The sequence below is a fragment of the Schistocerca cancellata genome, chromosome 5, assembly GCF_023864275.1.
Source record: "Schistocerca cancellata isolate TAMUIC-IGC-003103 chromosome 5, iqSchCanc2.1, whole genome shotgun sequence".
Taxonomy (NCBI): domain Eukaryota; kingdom Metazoa; phylum Arthropoda; class Insecta; order Orthoptera; family Acrididae; genus Schistocerca; species Schistocerca cancellata.
Window position 1 is genome coordinate 473,784,153 of NC_064630.1, and position 21,330 is coordinate 473,805,482.

General features: G+C 41.3%; 1 protein-coding gene across 4 annotated transcripts in view; it reads left to right on the top strand.

Moving 5' to 3' along the window:
• The window catches only part of LOC126187586 (nocturnin), a 399,558-nt gene that overhangs the window by 267,045 nt on the left and 111,183 nt on the right, over window positions 1–21,330 (top strand). The window contains exon 1 of one of the 4 annotated variants that reach the window (XM_049928764.1): window positions 6,122–6,209. The exons of the other annotated variants lie outside the window; for them this stretch is intronic. The gene's annotated coding sequence lies outside the window, so the exon portion shown is untranslated. Of the gene's footprint in view, window positions 1–6,121; window positions 6,210–21,330 lie in introns of those variants that run through there. 4 annotated transcript variants of the gene reach the window in all.

The window sequence follows — 21,330 nt, forward strand, 5'->3', positions numbered from 1 at the left end:
AACTGAAATAGAATTCCAGCTCGGTTCACATCTCCCCTATTCTCCAGACTTGCCTCCCTCGGACTACTATTTGTTCCCCAATTTGAAGAAATGTCGGTACAAAGATTTTATTCAAACGAGGTGTTTGCAGCAAGTAATATCTGTTTTGCAGACGTGGACAATTCCTATTACTCGGAAGGGATCAACAAATTAGAACAGTGTTGGACGAAGTGTATAAGCCTAAAAGAAGTCTATGTCGAAAAATTAAAAAAGGTTTACTCCAAATACATAAGTAGTTTTTATTTTTGCACAGACTTTTCAAACGCCTCTCGTATCTGCCGAAACTCGAGAGAAATGCGCCTGACGACTTGTAGGACAAAAAAATGTTCAAATGTGTGTGAAATCTTATGAGACTTCACTGCTAAGGTCATCAGTCCCTAAGCTTAGATACTACTTAAACTAAGGGGGTGAAGTGGATTGCGGTAGTCGTCATGGGGTTGTGGACCACTGCGGCTGCGGCGGGGACAGAGCCTCTCCGTCGTTTTTAGTTCCCCGGTTAACATACAATACAATACAGGGTATGGATCAGCTTGCATAAAATTCTGAGACCGGATTATTGAAAAAGGGTCCTTGTATCAGAACCTAACAGTTCTCGCAAATTTAAAGCTCAGATTCGAATATAGACGAAATGATAGCACTGTATATGACTCATTACAATAGCTTCGTGATAATAAATGTTTATAATACATTCTCCTTCTTGTCGTAACAACGCTTCCGTACCTATTATGTGTGAGAATCGGCATGATGAATAAAAGCGGATGTCATTTCAGACACTATTATTACAATACATTTAGCACGTATTTTCGAGGTATCGTTTAAAAACCAAATGCTTTTTCATTTCAAGCTGATTCGTTGTCATCCAGTCCCTTGTAACTGTCGAAGTAAAATATAGTGAAAAAAGGAAACTGACTGAAGGACTCTTAGCACTTGTTAAATAGCTGGTTCAGAAATAATTACAAATACAATATTTAAAAAAAATTTAACGCTTAACATCGCATTAATATGGGGGAATTTTGCAGAAATTACACAATATAACTCTAGGTAATGCTAATTAGACTGTTGTTCAAATCAGGCACGGCCGATTTTTGAAGACAGGCGGTCTCATCCACATGCTGAAGCTCTTTGGCCGCCTCGTCACAGAACACGACAGCAGCGCTCCTTGTGGATGAAGTCAAAACTAGAGCGTCCGTAATGTTAACGATAATGCTGTAACGCGCCGATATGAATGGCACCGACACGCGACGCAAACAAATTATGCCATAAAACACGCGTTTTATTCATTTTACATCCATCCTATTTTCAGATGTTTGCATTTATTTACTGGCCGTGAACAACTTCTGTTGCAAATTTCCGCAACTCCATTAGTAAGGAAACGATGTTCACGACACGTAAATAAATGTAAACTTCTGAACATGGGATGCCAGATTCCTAAAATGTCATCATGGAAAAATTAAAGCCTGTAAAAGCAACTGGTTGCAGTTAATTTATTATAAATTACCTTCAGTTTTAATAGTGGCAGTGTTCTAATACGTCCATAATCAAGAACAATTATTTACTACTATTAATACGAGAAAGATTATAAAAACAAAATAAGGCAGTGCGCCAGGTAATGCCCAGTCGACAAACAATGAGGAGTACCTTTGCGATTCCTGGCCACAGGCAGGCGATTAGCGTGTTTGAAGTTCAAATGTGTGTGAATTCCTAAGGGACCAACTGCTGAGGTCATCGGTCCCTAGACTTACATACTACTTAAACTAACTTAATGTAACTTATGCTAAGAACAACATAAACACCCATGCCCGGGGGAGGACTCGAACCTCCGGCGAAAGGGGCCGCGCAATCCGTGACATAGCGCCTCTAACCGCACGGCCACTCCGCGCGGCAGCGTGTTTGAAATTTAAGGTGTTAATATCCACACTATTAGCAAGTATTTTTTTTAATATCTGTCCAAAAATGCTTTTGATGACTAATCGCAATGGCATTGTTTCTGCAACGCTAAATAAATTAATCATCATTTCAAAAAAATGTGTATGTGAAATCTTTTGGGACTTAACTGCTAAGGTCATCAGTCCCTAAGCTTACACACTATTTAACCTACATTATCCTAAGGACATCACATACACCCATGCCGAGGGTGGGTTCTTAATTGATCCGTTCACTCAGTTTTTTTATATTACAGAGCGTAGCTTACCCTCTGACCGAAGACGCTGAGCTACCGCGCCATCATCTCGGCTAATTGCGCGCGGCCATCATCATTTCTTTTTTTTTTTTCAGTTTAGAAAGTTTAAAAGTCTAAATCGATTTAATTTAGCGTATGTCAGCTGTATTCTACAGAACCCTAAATGGAATAATGCGAGCAACAGATGGCGAATATCCGAAAATCCGTCCCGGACAGAATTCGATGGGAGCGCCTTGCCCTCCCACGAATTTCCTCCGCGGCCAGGCGGTTGCCCACCCGTGGCTTAAATCAGTGTCTTATTGCAGCTATAAGAGAAAAAGTGAGAATATCGGCTCCGCAAATTCGTTACGACAGGGTCTCACTCTTTTCCACCCGTTACATGGCTCTCAAGTTGGTTTCAAAACTCTGCGCTGCAAGGATAGGATCTTTGTTTAATTTCTAGTGGGCTGTTCGAGTAGTGGCCCATCGTGGAGCGAGCCACTTTTCCGCGAAACACCTGGCAGGGCTCAAGGGTGCCGGAAGTCCCAATTGAGAACATATGGAAGGGGATTTCCAGTTCCAAAATTTGCCTTACAGCCAAGGGGAACATCGAAAGCCGTGGCCAGATTCACAGGATAGGAACGAAGTTCAACCAGGGGACTCGTACGAAACTTACGTACTTTTATAGCTTTGAATATTGACACTATTTTGAGTAACTGTAGTCGTTGGGATAAGGGTGCTTGTGGAAATGAAGAGAAAACAACCTTAAAAGTGAACCGAACCACTTGAAGTAACTATCTTGAATTTACAATACATCCTTGTATATACATTTCCCTTGTCCAAAAATGTATTTTACATTCGGAATGTTTGTCCCGGCTTGTACGACGGGTAGAGATCGGGAACTGTCACATAACCTATAACATCAATTCGACAAACATTTTCAGTTACAGTAAGCACGTTAGGCCGTAGTAGCAACAGTTAAGTCCCAATTCAAGGCGACAATGACAACTGCGTTTGTCGCTTCGGAAAGTATATTCTGTAGAGAAGTCACATTGCACAACAGGCAGAGGTTATGCAAAACCCCAGTGGTCACAGTTATTATCTATGAGATTGCTGATATAAAGTACCCAATTAATCGACCTTAAGTTCTTTACAATAAATAAAATGATACTTGTAATAAGATAATATTAAAAAGGGCTCTCTCTTTCGTGATTACTAAGTTAGCTTCGTAAAATATAGGTATGAAGCTTGGCATCCACGATTCACATTTGCCGATGATAGTTAAAAGTCTCATTAACGTTAAAATTTTCTGCAAACAGTAAGTTTTAGCGAAAAATCGGGTTGCGCTGTCATACGCCACTTAAAAACCCTTTCTAATGCTATCTCATTCATCCCACTGCGATTAGTATGTGTTGGGAAAAATTTTTCACTTGAGAAATAACAACTGGATTTAATTGTGGGACACTACTTCCTGAGAATTATGAAATCCTTCTGCATGTGTACGTGTGCTTGTCTATATAGTGCCATAAAGTCTTCCAATGAGCATTTCAGATTCCGGGAACACAGGGCTCAAGAAAAGGTATGCAAGGATGCAAGGTTTGGAAGTATGACGTTATAAGAAGGCCTAGACATCGGCAGGGATGGAGGGGGAGGGGGGGGGAATTGGGGAGAGGGGTCAACTCACCAACTCATGTAGACCACCATCCCCCCATCCAAATGAACAAATTTTTGTGCGTTCCCGTGTAAAAAGGAGATGCAATAACTAAAGCCTGATTTCCAAAAATCAGCCATGGAATCACCGAGCGAATTACTGCCCCATTTGTTTACTCCCTGGAACGCACTTTTTGAATAACATTCTCAGTCACAGCGCAAAAACTGCATCGCGTCATACAAGGACAAAAGAAAGTTAGCTTCGAAATAGAAAAGAAGTTTAAAGGCGGCTGTAGAGGGTATCTCGTTCTCACCCCTTCATATTTCAAATTGTAACGAACAAGATCACATGCTATGAAATCTCGCATGCAATCCCAAATGACAAAATACTGCGTTGTCTCCCGTCAAAGGAGATTGTGTTGCGCGCCTCATACCATTTCAGACACGATCAAATTCTTTGAGACAATGACTGAATCTGGACTCATGTTTGTAATCAGCGAAAATAAAATACATCAATAACTTTCGTCAGGTACCTTTGTTTTTACAGGTCGATGACTTTCGGTATATGTACACAACTGATAAGAACCATGTTAATTTAGCATGTATTCAGTATTATTTAAAGGAAGCGATATAGAGGTGCAGATTGTATAGTTTCGGCAGCACAGAGTGACACCTAGAGTTCATTCGAGTGTTTCGAGATGAATGTTCATCGTGGATGAGTATGTTTGACCATTCACCCAAATGAGAGCGAAGTGGTAGATACCGTTATGCAATGCTTTGAAGGGTACATTGTCAGCACAATACAGGTAAAGCAGACTGTGGAATCCCTGAGCATTGATCATGTTCGGCACACGATCAAAACTTTATTGGCATTGTCTCGTTCCAAGCAGACTGCTAAAGTTGTATTACTATCTAAATAAAATGGACTTGGATGGAAGCTGAACTACTTCTTACATTTTCTGTAGTATCGTATTGTGATAATTAACGTATCGTTGTGTTTGTGTCTTGCTGTACGTTTCAGGGTGTGGTTTTTTTGTATTTATCTTCCGTAAAGTTAAGTTGTAAAACACAGTTCTCTCTTTTTTCTCTTTTTCTGTCTCTTTATCGAACTTATAATTGCTAAGCTTAACGGATTTTCTGTTGTTCATTATTTGCTCTTCTTCTTCTCGTTGTGTCTCGTTAATAATCCTACAGGTTTTGAATGAAGGCATCTCATAGTTACTTAGGTACAAACTTAAAAGAAATAGTTAGTCGGCATCACAACATCGTATCTTGCTAAATGTACTTTGCAATGCATCTCTACCTATTATGCACAGAACATAACAGATCTAAATCCACCATCACACTCCATTTTGAAGCACGACTTTCGTGTAGCAGAACAGCAAATTCAGGCGTTTGTAGAAAGGCGCCTCTGATGATGATTTGAGACCGAAAGCAAAACGTGTATGGTGTAAATAGACATCGTAATTATTAGCTGCACAACATATGGTAACACAAGCCGAACGAATTATTGTACAGCCAGATGAAGATAACACAAGTCAAAACTACGTGGAAATAGATGGGTTTGTTGTTTAGTTTTCCTAAATCATCAGTGCACTATAGTCCGATTCACGAACGATGGCCGTTCGCGCTGGTCGAGGAACGGACGGGAATTGCTTGCTTGCCGGTTTCAAGCGACAGTTGAGGTAAGCGCTTACACGTGCTTTGTTTGTGCTTGAAGAAAATGCGTTTCCTGCATATTATGTCTCTCTCTAGCTTAAGTTAAATTTATACCTTATCATGAATATTTGCGATGACAATTCGCAACAAATGGAATAAAAAATCACCAAATAATTCTCTATGATCACTATATACGACATTCGCAACAGAACGCTCAGTTCACTACTGAATACTGATTACTGAAAGAGCGCTGGCTGTTGCCAACTGCGTGACGTAGGAGCGCAGAACCAGCTGAAGATCGACCGCCATCTTTCTCCAACTAGAGATTATTTTCATTCCAAGTATGGAACAAAATTTTACCTGCAGCATACCTCTTCATATCACATTTGCTTCTTTTACGTTTATTCAAATTTTAATTTAGAATAGACATTTTCATTAGTTGATTTCATATTATATATGCCTTTAATATGGGTCGAATCAATCTTAGATATCGACGTTCATACGATGGATGTGCCGTGGCAAGAATCGACGTTGGTACAAGGATGTGGTTTCCCTAACCGTCAGTAGGTGGCAGAAGCGACTGAGCTTAGATAGTAGCGCATCTGGCGGCGAAGTGACTAGTGAGCTTGCGAACAGCTGCTTGCAGTGTAATGTCGGCGGTTCGGTAACAGCAGTTGTTTCGTACGTCACGGCCGAATGCAAGGTTAGTGTTTGCGCAAGAGAGTGTCTGAGAGAACATTTCGTATTTTTAGGCTGAACTCGACGTTTGTGCCAAAAAATTCTATTCATTCTATCCGCACAGAATGTAATGTGTTCTTCTGGGAGAAAGTTATACCTGTTATTTTGGAGACGAAAATTGGAAAGGTCTTGGTTCTACTTCATATATGCTTTATAGCTTGTTCTGTACAGCACGCGAATGTGATAAAATGCACTTTTTGAAATAGCAAGCACTGATACAAAGCATGCTTTTTTTTCACGAGCCTCTGAAATGAAAATCATCTTGTACTTTGGTCATTGTACTTCCTACTTATAAAGTGTATATTATAAATAATTCATCAGTGCCCCAAAAAATGCAGAAAACAAAACAGTATTCCACAAAAGTATACAGTATAAAATATATGTACAAGCTTACACCCTTATCTAATTATATCTGATAAGTACCGGTACGAAATTTTAATGGACCATTATTTAGATGAAGAATGACTTCATAAATGACGGTCTGTAAAATGTGGTTTTATAGTTAAACAACCAGAAACGGTGTGGACATAAAGCTACTTTTCAATACTTTGTACGGATTGACGTGGTGTCTGAGGGAATTATTGGGGTTGTCGGTTACATCAGCAGTTTAGGCTGCTTACTCCCATTTGTAAAAAAAAACAAATATAATTTTACCATTAAAGCGCCTGTCTACAAATAGTTATGTATCTTGACACTAAACCAGCGTAATGTCTAGTTGGAAAAGATTTATGAATCCATTTAGGTCTTTTGAAAGACCATAAGAATTTATTTTGTAAGTGGATTCAAACATTTGGTACTGCTAAAACAAAATAAATCAAACATACAAAATATTTATGGCATGAGAATGACACCATATGGTCTTTAAGTCTCCATGAGTCAGTGTAGCAATCGGAACAGGAAATCAAAACTCGTTACACTGACGTGAAGGATAGGAAAGGCAGCTCAGAAAATTGTGTCAGCAATCATTGATGAAACAGGCGATACAAAGATTAGAACCAAGATGAAAGGGGAAAAGAATACCGATTGAATAGCGAACAAGGGAACGCTTACTTCTTCGCCACAGGACTTCAAGTCATACACTTGTAATAGTTTTCCTTGACCGCCATATGGATCGTAAAAACTACCCTTAGTCAGCGCAGATAAAAATAATTAATACGTCCACACTAAGTGATCTAGAGACATTTCTTGAAAATTATCTGAAACGGAAAATTGTGAAATTACGAGCAGGTTGTTTGAAAGACTAAGGCATCGCTACCAAGATATCTGAATACTTCCAGTTTGCCAATGATATTATATTCTGTCATTTATAGGGCGTTACATTTCGGCTACTTTCTTACTTGCGTGACTTACATTTACTAATCGATGCAGGCAGGTTTATAAGATCTTCGGCGGATAACTGACCACGGACGGGAGAGCAAGCTGTTGGAGGGTGGCCAGGTGCCGTGGCCACTGGCTCAGCTGGGCCATCGTTCAGCGGCCGCCAGCCGGCACGTGTGCGGCACTGCAATCGACCAGTGCTCGCTCGTAAGCGTTTCCTGTCCCGCCAGCTTTTGTCGTGTGGCGCCGTGACTGGACTCCACGACTGACCCGAGTACCCGTTCGTTCACACGGCGCCCGATCTATTCACTTCTATGGGCGTCCACAACATTTTATGCAGGAGGGGACAAGATTCCAGACTTGCCATTTGTTATAGGCCCCACCGGTATCAGAAAACTTGTGGAATTCTTGTTGATTATTACAAAAACAACCAGTAACACTTGTTGATTATTACAAAAACAACCAATAACACTCCCCCGATTAACACGTCCGAATGTGAAGAAACAGGAAACAAACATTAAACACGCTTTTTCAATTAAGGAACTTTAGTTTGCTTAAAAAACTGTATATCTGATCACGTTAATGAATTTATTGTATTATTTTCGTGCCTTCCATTTTTGAAGTTGACTCGCATAATTAATAATAAAACGTGTTTTGGAAGCTACGTTTTTCGGTTGTTTGTGTAAAATGTAGTCTGGGCCAGCACTCGACGAGGTGAATTTTGGAAACCTTCCGAAACAGTCACAATTTCCCCAGTACAATCTACTGTTAACACCCTAGGACTGAACCACGACGACTTTCGTCGCACAACTTGATGCAGTATTGTGCTATTAACAACCGGACTACTGATTTCATAGCTTTATGTCTACTTGTTGTATTGGCTTCTATTCCTATGGAAGTTGAGAAGGTTCCATTTCTTGAAGTGAAGATCTTTTCGACCTTGACGTTTCTCAGTCCCCCCCCCCCTCCCCCTTCTAGCACAAAAAATGATATTTTACTCTTTCCGTTGTTGCGTTTCGGTCCATAGATGAGTTACAGATGAACACACCAACAAGTGGCAATACTGTGATGTTCAGAGACTACTACAAGCGCTCTGTGATTGTACAACTGAATGTGGTATCAGCAAGTCGTGACGGGTCTTCCTCGTCTACAGACAAACGGTAAACTACTGTTGTGATTAAGTTGTGCGGTAGGAGAAGTCGTCATCTTTGTGGGAACTGGAGACAAATTTGGGCATGTATACTGCAGGCATGTTAATTTTATGCTAGGAATAGTCGCCGGAATTCGCGCCCTAGCATTTTGGAATGTCGTCTTTCTGGAGCCCAGCAAAGACAATGTGAGGAAGGAACAGAACAGTTTGAGGACTATTTTGGAAATGCTCTGTACATCTTGACAGTCACCTGGAGTGCAGGACAACGCTGAAATCACCCCCGCGCCAGTGAATAGACATACTTTCCCATGAACTGCCTGTGTAAAAATTCGGTACCCGAGATTCCACGAGGGGCAAGCGCCCCTTCTTGTCTCCCCTTCGAGGACGCCTATGTTCACTAACATCGATGATCCCGCAATATGCTCCTTCGTCATTATTGACGAAGAGCAATCAGACTGAGCTGAAACACCTTATCTACAGAGTGGTTTTTTCCACCGTGTACGAAGTTGTACCGTTCCCATACGTCATGCTCTAGCGCGCTCTCGCTGTAGTCGGTAATGTTGTGTCTGGTTCGCTTCTCTTGCTGACTCACGTTGTACTCAAATGGTTCAAATGGCTCTGAGCACTATGGGACTTAAAATCTGAGGTCATCAGTCCCCTAGAACTTAGAACTACTTAAACGTAACTTACCTAAGAACATCACACACATCCATGCACGAGGCAGGATTCGAACCTGCGACCGTAGCGGTCGCGCGGTTCCAGACTGAAGTGCCTAGAACCTCTCGGCCATAAAGGCCGGCCACGTTGTACTGGATGTGCTTCAGCGTATGCACAATGGTTCCGTATTCCAATCGAGAGCTTGGCGACATGGTGTCTAGTTACGTAAAGGCAAATGGCAACGGGCAGCTGGCAGCAAGGTAGTATCAGGAGATCTATCCCCGCCGACAACAACCGCAGCATTCAGTCTTTGCAACAGTGTTTCGCTGTTTGTCTGAGACAGGGCTGTTTCAAGAAGCAGGAAATCATGTTCGGACATCAGACTTACAGGAAAACGTGATTTAACACCGTGAAAGACGATCGCCGTGTCAGTACCACGCAATTGGCCCGCCAGTACAAAGTTAAGTCAGACAGTGTGGAACATTCTCCACGGCGATTGTTACTACTCTTATCACTTACAGAGTGTGCAGTGCTTACTAGCGACAGACTTTCACACCGGGAGCAGTTTTGTCACTGGTTTCTTCACAACCACGATTCTAGGGTTTGTGTCATCCATCTTACTCACAAACCAAGGAACCCATGCGCTTCCGGACAAAGTTCATTAGTTGTTTGTTGTTCCGTACCCTGTCATCCATCAATCCCTAGAGGTTGTACACGATGAAAAAAACACACCATGTATGAAGGTAATTTTGTAATTACTTATATTCGTAGTACCTTTCCTCATCTGTATGCTCCTGTGTTGCTGAAATACATGCAGAAAGACGGAACCTGTTTTTGACGATTCACGCTCGCATTTTGCACAAGTGAATAAATGCTGCTGGAACGAAGGGGGCTAAACGTGTTTGCTCATTAAAAAGAATAGTTTATTGCATGTGGATCTGAACTTCCGTAACCAAGACACTGAGATCCCGCATCTTTTCGTCTCGTTCAAAGCTGTTACCCAGATGACCTCTGTAAGGGCTGAGCCACGAACTATCCTGAACTGTTCCTTTCGCCGATCAGACAGAATCATTCTGTGCAACATTCCAGCCGTCACCCATATAATTTGTTTGACTTAGAGTTATTAGTTAGTAAACAGGGGAAGGCGGAATAGTGCAGAGCTTATAAAATATGGTACATGTTCCTGAAGTTTAGGGTGCTGTATTTCTATATATCATGTGCTGATTACAGAAGAAAACCCCAGATGAATGAGGAATGCCATTCTTACATCTCTCTTCAAAATACGAAATAGAAATGAATGTGCGAGTTTAAGAGATAGAAGTGAAGTAGATACAGAATACAGATTGATCTATAAGAGAATACAAATAATAAAAGAAGCACATTTTTCAAAGAAGCAGAACCATTTTAGAAAATGTGTTCATTATAAAACACATGATGATTAAAAGAAGAGAGTGTAATAACCAAATCCACATAGCATGCATAGATTATATGAACGCGTATTATCGAATAAATTGAGTCCTCAGAGGCATAACGCAAGTACGAGGATCCGCCAGGTATATCATTCTCGTACTGAAAGACTTACCTGTACATAAAAATACAACAATAAAGATAAAACTGGCTCAAAAATATCTGATAAAATCCAAGTAAATGAGGAATTCACACAGGGTCACCTCCGCTTTTTAATACCCATGAAACGCCGTTTTGAGAAAGTGCAAATTTTTGGTTCGACCTGTTTTAAAAATGTCATACGTTACACGAGTAACTAATTACAAATTCGCTGATGACCAGTTAACTTCCTACGATGGCTAACGTAAACTGCAAACTGCTCTCAATAAGCTGAGCTAACTGTGCGAAGAATATACTTTGACAATGTCTACAAATTAGACAAAAGTGATGCCTTCTAGAGAAGTCAGTTATATAAGATCGAAAATTGTCATTTGTGACTAGATAATAAAGTAATTAAAACTATCTTGGAAATCAAATAGGTTATCTGTAAGACCAAAACAATGTAAAAGAAAAGCCTCGAAAAACTCCAATTTATGTATGGCACCGTAAACAGAACTTGAGAACATAAGATGATGAAAGAAACTAAAATTAAATTTTATAAAACTGTGGCGGTTACCATAACCCTACATGACAGTGAGACATGACCATAATCAAACAACAAAGAAATTTATTGAAGCATCTTAAATAAGATGTAGGACCACTAGATGTGGCGACAGCGGACCCACCAGCATAAAAGGAGGCGTGGAGTATTGTGTCGTCAATAGAGAAACAGGAACAGCAATGGGTGGATCAGGACAGCTCAGTGACTTCGAACGTGGACTAGTTGCTGAATGTCATCTGAGTAATAAATCCATAAGGGACATATCGAGCCTTCTAAAGCTGCCAAGTCGACTGTTGGAGACGTCATCGTGACGTGGAAATGCGAAGGAACGACCACAGGTAAACAAAAACCTTGCAGACCTCATATACTGACGACAGGTACCATCGAGCATTGAGGAGGGTTGTTTGGTAAAAATCGCATGAAGTCAGCAGAAGAAATCATCGTTAGTTGCAAAGTGCTATCATCAGTCCAATTAGAACTATGGCTGGGCATAACCATTTCAAAAGAATTGGGTCCAGTGGTCGAGCAGACGGATAGTGGATGGCTGGAAACGATAGATTTTGACGGATGAATCACACTATATCCTGTGGCAATTTGGTGAGTGCCTGGAGAACATTAGCTGCCATCTTTTATAATGCCAGCAGTGAAGTACAGGGGGAAGTGGTATTAGGGAATAGGGGGTGCTTTTGTGCTCAGGGTGTACTCTGCTTATTGTGATTAAGGGAACACTAAATGCAGGAAGACGTGGACGGCAGTGTATACTGCTTATAGTAGAGGAAAAGTGGTTGTTTCTATCAGCACGACATACGCACTCTGTCACAAAGCAGCATCTGTGAGGCTATTGTCTCTGGAGAGTAACATTCCTGAAATGAACTGGTCTTCCCAGAGTCCCAACCTGAACCCAAATGGAACATCTTTGGGATGATGTATAGACACTGGTGGGGAAAATCAGCTGCTAAATGATCGTTGAAATTCATGGTGAAAACCTTCAGCTGTCTTTTATTTTGCTTGGTGCTACTACTTTCGGTCATGGACCGTTTTCAAGCTTAGCAGGAATAAATGGCAGGAATGTCACACCATGATGTAAACGATTACAAGTTGCTGTAGCAGGTGAACGACAGTCGGTATATCGCTGACAATTTTATTGACTATGGTTGGCCTGCAACAGCAGTTTGTAATTGCTTACATCATGGCATAACAAGTAGCACTGTGCAAAATAAAATGGCGTATGACCGAAACTAGTAGCATTGTGCAAAATAAAAGACAGCTGAAGGTTTTCACAATTAATTTCAACCTTCGGCATGAGTTAGACCGCCGACTTCACTCCAGACCACGGCATCCATCACCACTACCATGGATTTCGGCTGCTGAGAAATAATGGTCTGCTATTCTCCACAGCAGCTCAGGCACCCAATGATAGTGTCCGCAGCAGAGCTGGAGCAGTCAGAAAGGCGAAAGGCGGACGCACCGACATTAATGACCAGTACCAGGTGACCAGATACTTTTAATCAGATAATGAACAGGCAAACGAAGAGGTAATGTGGAAACGGTGCCAGAGCGGTGGTTAACACAACAAGCCATGAAACACGTATCACGTGGGAAAATAACTCTCGAGAGCCCCAAGAAGGGATGTCTTGAGTAAGACCGAGCCACGAAGACGGAACAGACGTCGAGCCAAGTCCATGAAAGTAAAGATATGGTGACATGATGATAACGATCATCTGCAAGGTCAAAAATGTCACTGTAAAGGTAATCAGTATACTCGGGGATATACATTTAGATGACGAAAGTCATTATCTTACTTTTAATGTCGTGCCGGACCTGCTTTTGGTTGGCGTAGTGCAGCCATGGCAGGGGCTCGACAAATCTTTGGAAGTCCCCTGCAAAAATATTGAGCCATGCTGTCTCTATAGCTGTCAATAATTGCGAAACTGTTGTCGGTGCAGGATATTGTACACGAATTGATATCTCGATTATATACCCTAAATGTTCGATAGGTTTCATGTCAGCGGATCAGGGTCGCCAAATCATTCGCTCGAATTGTCCAAGGTGTTCTTCAGATCAATCATGGACGATTGTGGCCTGGTCACATGGCGCATTGTTATCCATAAAAATTCCATCGTTGTTTCGGAATACAAACGGTCTACAAGTAGCCGAACATAACCATATTCAGTCAACGATACATGTTAAAACACCCCGCACCATTATAAGGTCACCACCGGCTTGCACAGCGCTTCATTGACAACTTGGATCCATGGCTTCGTGGAGTCATCACCACACTCGAACCCCACCATTAGTTCTCACCAACTGCAATAGGGACTCATCTGACCAGACCAACTTTTTCCAGTCGTCTAGAGTTCCACCGATATAGTCGCAAGCTCGGGAGAGGCGCTACAAGCGATGTCGTGGTGATAGCAAAGGCACCCGCGGCGTTCGTCCGCTGGCATATCGCCCATTAACGCCAAATTTCGCAGCACTGTCCTAATGGATAGGTTCGTCGTACGTTCCACGTTGTTTTCGAAGGTTATTTCAGGCAGTTTTGCTTGTTTGCTGGAACTATCAAATCCAATATCGAGAGCTTTGATAGAAACCCAGTTCTAAGCAAAGATGGGAAAGCAGAAAGTTGGAAGGAGTATATAGAGGGTCTATACAAGAGCGATGTACTTGAGGACAATATTTTGGGAATGAAAGAGGATGTAGATGAAGATGAAATGGGAGATATGATATTGCGTGAAGAGTTTGACACAGCACTGAAAGATCTCAGTCGAAACAAGGCCCCCGGAGTAGACAACATTCCATTAGAACTACTGACAGCCTTGGGAGAGCCAGTCCTGACAATACTCTACCATCTGGTGAGCAAGATGTATGAGACAGGCGAAATACCCTCAGACTTCAAGAAGAATATAATCATCCCAATCCCAAAGAAAGCAGATGTTGACAGATGTGAAAATTACCGAACTATCAGTTTAATAAGTCACAGCTGCAAAATACTAACATAAATTCTTTACAGACGAATGGAAAAACTGGTAGAAGCCGACCTCGGGGAAGATCAGTTTGGATTCCGTAGAAATATTGGAGCACTGGAGGCAATACTGACCCAACGACTTATCTTAGAAGAAAGATTAAGGAAAGGCAAACCTACGTTTCTAGCATTTGTAGACTTAGAGAAAGCTTTTGACAATGTTGATTGGAATACTCTCTTTCAAATTCTGAAGGTGGCAGGGGTAAAATACAGAGAGCGAAAGGCAATTTTCAATTTGTACAGAAAGCTGATGGCAGTTATAAGAGTCGAGGGATATGAAAGGGAAGCAGTGGTTGGGAAGGGAGTGAGACAGGGTTGTAGCCTCTCCCCGATGTTATTCAATCTGTATATTGAGCAACCAATAAAAGAAGGAAATTGAGGTTCGCCGATGACATTGTAATTCTGTCAGAGACAGCAAAGGACTTGGAAGAGCAGTTGAACGGAATGGACAGGGTCTTGAAAGAAGGGTATAAGATGAACATCAACAAAAGCAAAACGAGGATAATAGAATGTAGTCGAATTAAGTCGGGTGATGCTGAGGGAATTAGATTACGAAATGAGACACTTAAAGTAGTAAAGGAGTTTTGGTATTTGGGGAGCAAAATTACTGATGATGGTCGAAGTAGAGAGGATATAAAATGTAGACTGGCAATGGCAAGGAAAGCGTTTCTGAAGAAGAAAAATTTGTTAACATCGAGAATAGATTTAAATGTCAGGAAGTCGTTTCTGGAAGTATTTGTATGGAGTGTAGCCATGTATGGAAGTGAAACGTGGACGATAAATAGTTTGGACAAGAAGAGAATAGAAGCTTTCGAAATGTGGTGCTACAGAAGAATGCTGAAAATTAGATGGGTAGATCACATAACTAATGAGGAGGTATTGAATAGAATTGGGGAGAAGAGTAGCTTGTGGCACAACTTGACTAGAAGAAGGGATCGGTTGGTAGGACATGTTCTGAGACATCGAGGGATCACCAGTTTAGTATTGGAGGGCAGCGTGGAGGATAAAAATCGTAGAAGGAGACCAAGAGATGAATACACTAAGCAAATGCAGAAGGATGTAGGCAGCAGTAGGTACTGGGAGATGAAGAAGCTTGCACAGGATAGAGTAGCATGGAGAGCTGCATCCAACCAGTCTCTGGACTGAAAACCACAACAACAACATCAAATCCACGCAAACTCCGCTGCTGCCGGTCGTTAAGAGAAGGGCGTCGGCCACTGCGTTGTCCGAGATGAGAGATAACGCCTGAAATTTGGTATTCTCAGCACACTCTTGACGCTGTGACTCCCGGAATAATGAATTCCCTAACGTTTGCCGAAATGGAATGTCCCATGCTCCAACTACCATTCCGCGTTCACAGTCCCCGTCGTGTGGCTACGACCGCGTCGGAAACCTTTACGCGTGGATCATCTGAGTAGAAATGACAGCTCCGCCAAAGCAGTGTCCTTTCATGCTTCCATGACCTTTTTCGCCCCAGTATACTCGTATATTTTAATAGTGAAGTAGTAGGGGAGTATTGTGCAGGAAGCTAGTTTTTCTCGGACAATAGCGTACCGCTTGCGTGGAGCCGTTGGCCGCCAAAGGGAGCGTGTTGCACGGGTCTGGGCGCGGTCCGCGAAGGCCAAGCTCGTCGGGCAAGGAGAACCAGTGCCGGTACGCATGCACCGGTTCAGTTACGTCAGCGCGCGCTCCCAGCGGACCAGCCGCTATAGCGGTAGCGCCGGCGTTCCCCCTCTCTTTCTCCTGCTCAACAGCGGTGTAACAAAAGAGCGGGTGCTTATTCGTATGCGCAAGGTGGAGAAGAACTGCGTGAGCAACAGACCCAATGTCCTTTCAGAACACAGCGAAGACCCAAATTACGGAGGCCCATCTAAAAATCGAAATTCGCCCTACTACAGGCGCACCAGTTGAAGTCGCAGAGTCTTCTAGGTACGTCGATTGTCGCCGACGCTGCAGCATGATCTGCCAACATTGGTCCACTTACCACGCTAACAAAGGAGATAGCTGATATTTGCCGCTTTGTTCATCACAAGATGCGTGCGTGTTATACTGTTAAATGTGGCGACGAACAGGTTACTCTTGATGTTTTTCGCAAGTTTACAGAGAAAAATTAGCTTTGAAGCTTTCTGAGTAACTATATTTATTGAATTTAGGATATTTGTTTACGGGATGCGTAGTTCAGTTTACAAACATAAACGCGATGACTGGTCAGCAGTCGTAGCACATATACAATGGTGTCCTTAAGCTCTTGAAAGTAGGTCCCACTTACGTATTAACATATCTCTTGGAAGTAGGGCCCACTTACGTATTACACATCTTGTTACTGTGTTACTATAAATTAAACCTTAAGATATGCTACTGTACTAACAGCTATCCGCGTGAATTCTAAAATTTTCCCGCCGAATTGTAAGTTCAAATAAATTTCGGGCTCGCAGCCGGTCGCCGTATAATTCATCGCACAATATTTCTACTGGGCACCTGCCAGCCATCTTCAGATGAGCCATGGAAGACTTGTTCACCTGAAGATGGCTGGCGGGTGTCCAGTCGAAATACAGTGGGATGAATTAAACGACGACCGGCTGCACGCCCAAAATTTGTTTGAAAGGCCATCAACGTTTTTCTTAATGATACTTTAGCTATGTTGTCTTTATTTCAAAAATCGTTTACAGTCGTAGTCTCTGTACTGTTGTGCTCTGATTGTCGTGCTGTTAATACGTAGTGTGAAAATGGCTGATGCTGCTCCCACCGCGGTAGAGGAACACGTGCCTGGAACACCGTTAAATCTGGCGAGTCACAGGTTGCTCTTGATGTTTTTCACAAGTTTATAGAGAAAAATCAGCTTTGAAGTTTTCTGAGTAACTATATTTACTGAATTTAGGATATTTGGTTACGGGACGCATAGTTCAATCGTTAGCGTCGTAGAATGGTAAACCGTCACGAAGTGTAGATTGATGACTCGAATCTTGCTATGGTTTTCTTTTCGTTTAATTTGTAATACTTTCATCTTTCAAATGCAAAATTCGACAAATATATGCTAAGCAGCTCTTATCTAATTACTATTATTAATGAAAAATACATGCCTTTTTGTTTCTAATTAAATACGTCATGCAAAACTCCAGTTTTCATTGCAAATATAAATTATTACTCATTGATATTTTATAGAAGATTGTTAGTAAAAGTTCTTTAAATTAAGGAACATAAGAAATCAAATTTTTAAGGGAAAAGAAAAATCAAATACTGGTTTGGTTTTTGGGGCGATTATTTGGACTATGTTACTTGTTTTACACCACAGGTGTGGTCTCTCACGAGCTACAAAGAAAAACGTCGTGCAAACATAGAAAGCTATTTTCACAACATCGAGCACACCACACAAATGCTGCATTTTTACAGATGCCGCCGTACCACTGCAATATGAGCCTGAAAGAACTGATGTGGGTTCTAATTTTTGTCTCGAGAAATAACTAGGCGTTTAAGCTGGCGGGGTGCAAAACGGCACATCGTAAAAGGAGGAAATGTGGCGCTTGAATGGCTTCGTAGATTCTGTTGTTGATTGACTCGGTTATGACAGATGACAGTTCCAGTACCGGAATTTATTTTTCGAATTCGGATATGTTGGGAGTTCGGAGAATACCAGACGACTGAATTTAAGTAATACCTTCAGTGGCTTCAATATTTAACTGTAAGGTGAAATCCCTGCAATACGCTTTTGCGTCACACATATCCTACACAAAGAAAAATTTAAGACTTAAGACTTTTCATCACTCTTGTTTTTAATTACAATATTATGTTAGCTAAGAACGAGAGCGTGTTACGCTTTCCGTCAGTCCCCCTATGAAACATGCCTTATTGCTGAAGTTTTACCGGATATTATTTTTTTAAAAAAATAACTTACATTCGAAGGTGTATTGTTTCTTTGCTCGGCTCTTTTTACGTCGTAACTGGAACTGACCACATCACTGAATGTTAGATGGACCAGGTACGTAGATGGCCAAGTTAATGCGCCACTAGAACTGTTGTCCTTTATTATCGCTCAGTCGATGTGTGCGTAACGCATGCCATTAAACGTATCCTTACTATCGTACTTGCCTGTACTCTGCTTGACTTCCGCTCCACGTGAAACGAAATCCAATGAGATCCCCGCAAACGCAGCAAACAGATATAATACAGGGCTTACATAAAGTGCGGGAACACTTTCAATTATTTATTGCACAAGAACCAAACATTGTATACATATCATACGTACGTCATTTTGAAGAGAAACCCTGAAAGTTTATTTTTTATTTATTTCATGTATACCGCCACAGCATAGTTTGGTAATTTCCCGAAAGCGCTAGTCGCAAACATGGCGAGTTAAGATGCGGAGCGAGTTGTTCATGAAATGACCTCCCCGATCACCAGATCTCACTCACTCCGTGTGACTTTTTTCTGTGGGGACACGTTAAAGATCTAGTGTATGTACCGCATCTATCACGTGATGTAGCAGAGCTCCGGGAGAGAATACGGGAAGCGAGTGCCATAGTCGACAATGCCATGCTGGGCGGCTATGGCAAGAATTCTCTTACCGAATTGACATCTGCCGGGTCACTCATGGTTCGCGTATCGAATGTTTGTAAAAAAAAACTTTCACAGTTTCTCTTCAAAATGCAATGTGTATGACATCTGTACAATGTTTAGTTCTTGTGCAGTAAATAATTGAAAGTATTTGCGGACTTCATGTACACCCTGTATTTACAGCAAGTGTTCTTATGATGAACACAGTATAGTGTTGCGCATGCGCACATTGCACTTTCTTCTTACCACGCCCTTCCTCGTACTGTCAGTTGACATCTCATAGAGCGACCAACGTACCAGAGACATTTTATAGATTCTTGATTAGCCATGCGTGTGTTAGTTTTTGCTACTGAATCGACAGACAGGCCAGTGTTGGAGCGATTACTTTGAAGAGAACACAACTAATTTCCTTCCCAATCCAAACCCATTCTAAGTTTGTATTCCAACGGCTTAGTCATCAACAGTACATTAAACCCTAGTCTTCATTCCTTCTTTTCTTTCTTCTGCCCTTACAACGTTATTCTTTTTTTACTGCCCAAACACACTTTCTTCTTTTAATTATCTGCCCTGTAGTCGAGATAGTGCTTCAAGTTGGGTCTTGTGAGAAACGAGAAGCAAAATATTAGTCATTCGCAATTACTATTAGATATATCTGGCTGAAATGTTATGCTTAGGCCTACCCATAGTTGTGTTCATTGCAGAAGTAGCGGCTTACAGTTTTTGATGAAGGAATTTAAAGTTCAGAGTTTAATCTCAAACCTTTCCGGAAAGCCATTAACTGGAGCCACTTGACGTTTTTAATGGTGATTGATCCCTAGGGGTAAGACATTAACACTTATAGGTTTCTGACGGAAGTAAACATTATGCCTCTAAATACATTCCAAATTCGTTTCCTTTCACCACGATATTCGACTAGGACACCAAACTATTACAGCAATTTAAAACTTGTCATCCGTCGAAGCTCCTTCACCAAATATTTCCATAACAGATTCCGTAAAGTGGTTTCTGTCAAAACAGACATAGATAAAAATACGGAAAACTGCAAGCAGTCAGTTTTTTTTTAAATAGTTGTTTATTCTATAAATAGGTTTTCGAAACTATACAGGCTAGTCTAAATATGGTGCACAGGAGGTTGCATGACTATTACATAGCGTAAAAGCTGGGTGCTGACTCTGTGACAAGGAGACGGAACATACTGTAATGTATCGTCATGAGTGTTGTTTATATGGAAATTTGGCTCAAAAGACGTGTCCTGTACTTACTGAGAAAATGGGTTCGTTGTTAATATTCATCTGTCAGCTTCCATTGTGATGGGCATTTGGTAACATATCACTCACGTTTCACAAGATATGTTTGTATATTTATCGTAGTTACGAAACTTTGCCACCGCCCAGCAAGTGCTGTATAACGGTTGCTTGTGACCAATATCTTAATACAAAGATATTACGTAGATCTAAAAAAAATGGCTCTGAGCACTATGGGACTTAACATCTGAGGTCATCAGTCTCCTAGAACGTAGAACTACTTCAACCTAACTAACCTAAGGACACCACACACATCCATGTCCGAGGCAGGATTCGAACCTGCGACCGTAGCGTACATAGATCTACTTTACTCAGAAACATTATTTGTTTTTGTTTGCTTGAAATTAAGTCGATGTATGGTCAAGTTCTTTAATCAAAACTAGCGTTAACATGAATGGCGAAAAATAAAATATGTTAATAAATTACTACAAGAACGAACTTCAAACTATCTAGCGTCTTATTTCTATACTTACATTAACAGACACTGATGAGCCAAAACATTATGAGCAGCTGCTTAATAGTTTGTTTGTTCTTTTGTGGAACGAAATACATCACTGATTCTGCGTATCAGATATCCGACAGTTTGTTGTTAGGTTTGTGGAGGTATGTGGCATTTATTGTCTACGCAAAGGTCATGTATTTCGCGCAAATAACGGGCCGCTGATTTGCGTCAAACTAGACCAATGTCATATCTTCGTATTAAGATGTTTGTAACAACAGTTGTACGGCACATGTTGGATGCAGGAAAAGTTTCTTAACTACAGTATAGATATATACATACCCTGTGAAAAGTGAGTGATGAGTTACCAACTGTCCACCACAATGGAAGTTGATTGATGGATATTAACAACAAAGCCGCCCATAATTTCGCAGTAAGTATTAGTATTCATTTTAGGATAAAAGTCGCTATATAAACAGTACTCACGGTAATGCATTATAGTATGTTTCATCTTCGTGTCACAGAGCCTGCACCCAACA